The following is a 3,212-nucleotide window of genomic DNA, read 5'->3' as shown; positions in this document are numbered from 1 at the left end:
GCTCGGTTGATCTACTTCCAATTTTTGGACAATTAGGACAGTGTGGAGAATCGTTGTTTATTTGCACACAATATCGCGACTCTTCTTGTCCGCGGTCTTTGAAGGAAAAGTCAATTTCGTAGGACTTCTTTCGTACGATAAGGTTCACAAAACTGAGATTTTTAAGCAGGCCTGAATTAAGCAAAGATATCATAACTGCCATTTCCTTGAACTGACGGAGAAAGCAGATCGAAAAAAAAATGTTTGTAGCTGCGAAGCTGTAAGCTGAGTGGAGCTATATTGCAGAGTTTAATTGCTCTCAAACGAAGTTTGTAGCAATTGCATTAGTCCTGTCGGTCTTTATGCGATTTTTCGCTTGACCAATTTTTCGTCTGTCGCTTTTGACTTTTCGTCCTCAAAAACGGGATAAACAGGTAGCGCCCAGCGGGCATATTAAGTGCTCTTAGAGCCGTTCAGCTCAAACTGCTTCGGAGACTTATGGTGTGAAGGGCGGTTCTTAGAGGTTGAGACACCCCCCTCCCCCTATTGACCCCCCGTCCACTATTGCCTCCATCCCCCCACCGCGCTGTTGCCCCCAACCCAGTGTTGCCCCCCATCAGCTCCCCGTGGCTAGCTACTGACGAAGCCAACCGCTCGCCGGTCGTTTGAGAGCAATTCGACCGACGTTAGTCGGTTATGTTCGTTTTTTTTTTACAAATCAAAGAATTTGAATTGTATTAGGGCGCTGTATTTTTAAGATCTGTTGACACATTTTTATGATTTTTGAAATCGAATTGGAGAGACGATTTTGGTCAGGCCGGAACAGGAAGTCGAGCAAAAAAGCGAGTCGTAAGGGGTTTTTGTCGCATGCGACAATTTGATATTGATTTTCCATTTTCTTATTAATAGCTGCTCAGCTGGCTATTATTGCGTTCCTATTTTAACAACTCGAAGAGGAGCATCGGTGGAGCGTCTTTTTTATCAATAATGTTTGGTTGCATTTGAAACAGGATGTAAACGTCATTTTTTTCTTTCTTTTCTCACCTACTTTTATCGCTCTCTCAAAGACGCAGCATGAACTGAAAATCACTCTCTCATCTTTCTGTTCTTCAATTTTTTTGCTGTTTAATATCCGCCGTCAGCCTGTCATCGGTTATTATTTAGGCGCGCTCCTTTTTTTAATTCGCTTTACCTTTTGATCACGTTTTAGTTTTACAGAAGTCTCGATTTTCACGTCTTACTTCTGACCTACCTCACGCTTTGTTTCAACTGAATGAATTTTAATTTCTTTCACTCATTGAATCACATAATGCAGTGAATAAAGTCAAATTGAAAAAAGCAAAATCAAAAGAAACGGGACAAACTTATAAAGCCCGATCAATAGGTCAAAGTGCATTAGGTTATCAAAGTTCTTTAAAACTATTGCTACCTGGCATTTTTATTATTCTTATAGCGTTCCGTTTAGAAGCTGACTTACGTTTAGTTTTTGAACTAACTAGGTATTTAGAATTTCACAAATAGGAACACTATGACACTTAGAAAAGTTCGGTTATTTTTCTATTTCTTAATTTTTTTCTTTCTACTTCAATCCGTTTAGTGTGTCAAAAGTGGTTATTTTCCGGCAAATTGCCAGTTGATTTTGTTCTAAGCATTTAGTGAGACATTAACTCTTCCATCCTATGTGTTTAGGACGAATTGAAGAGCAGAGTGAAGCACAGTTCTCGCTGCGTTTTTGAGAGAGCGAAAAAGGTAGGTGTGAAAAATTTCTGCTTTGGCGAAATAATTTGATCACTTGCGTCTGTTTTGAAGCATTTTTTAGTTTTTGCTTCATTTCATCGGTTAAAGTAGTTGTCCTAAACCATGTTTACAAGTATTTGTTTGTTTGGGAACACTAGACCAACCCAGTTATCTATTAGAGTTTCATATGCAATCGAGCTAATTTTCTAAGCCTTAGGTCGTTTTTTGTCGGTTTTTTGTACCTTAGGTCGTTTTTTGTCGGTTTTATCTTATTTTCATGTGTTTAGTTCCAGTGATTGTTTTGGTTGCAATTAGTAATTTGTGGGTTTTTATGCCCTCTTAAATTGTTTTACTATTACTTAGTTAATATTATTAAAGTTCGCTTTAGTTGAAGAAAACAGTCTGAATTTAAATAATTCTTTTACATAATTTTTCTATTTTCACCAGGTTTTCTTTTTTCACTAATTATTTTTTTCTGCCTTTGTTTTTTTATATTCAATTGTTGAATTGGGGTTGGTTGTAGGGTCATTGTTACTAAGTGAAAACAATTAAAGGTTCCATAGCACGTATTCTTAAGTCTATTTCAGTAAGTTTTGGTGTCTTGTGGTTGTTTAGCGACTAAACAGGAACGTCTTCTTGAATTTGTTGAAAAAATCTGCTGAGACTACAATTTTTTAAAAAATTAAAAAAATTAACAGGTTTTTCTAGATTTTGTCCGTTAGTTTGTCTCTTCTCTCCTCGGTTTTTTCCTTTTTGAGACGTGTCGCGCGTTCTTTTTTGCTATCATCTCTCATCGTCTCAGGCCTATGTTATAGTGGTCCTATTGCAATTGGATTTCCTTGGTCTGCTGTCTTTTTGTATAATTTCACGCGTTTTATTCATGTTTAAGCTTTCCAAACGGGATGAACAGGTAAAGCTTGGTCGCAATAGAGGTACGCAGTTGGTTTTGGTAGTCTTTAAGGTGCCTTATTTAATGAAGTCGCTGAGAAAGTTGACAAAATCGTTTTTGAAGTTTTGACCACAACATTTTTCTCTTCTTCCTGTTTTTTAACGGTTTTTTTTTAATTTTTTGTGCGCATGACTTCAACTTAAGCTCCTAGTAGTTTTGTGCAGACTACAAATTCTCTTCTTAACTGTTTTCTGAGGTTTGCTTTGCTAATGCAATCCTTTGAATTGTGTTAAAGGCTTAGAAATGGTTATTTGTATGGTTTTTAGTGGCAACGCATTTGTTTCCAACGAGTTAATTTAACAAATATCAGCACTTTCTGATTTGCGATTTTTTTCAAGGTTAAAAAAATCGTTAATTTTTTAGCTCTGTGAGCCAATAAATCATTTTTACGACTTATGTAGATTTCATTATTCTCGAATGTTTCTATCTTCAGTGGCCAATAAGCCCAATTAAAGGCTTGTGTGTGTGGATTAACGACTAATTTTAAACCAACGAAGTTTTAGCAATGATTATATTTTTATATAGTTTCTCTCATGATTTTGGTCTC

This window comes from Convolutriloba macropyga, chromosome 14 (assembly GCF_964194025.1).
Source record: "Convolutriloba macropyga chromosome 14, txConMacr16.3, whole genome shotgun sequence".
In the NCBI taxonomy this organism is placed as follows: Eukaryota; Metazoa; Xenacoelomorpha; order Acoela; family Convolutidae; genus Convolutriloba; species Convolutriloba macropyga.
This window is presented reverse-complemented; position numbering follows the sequence as displayed.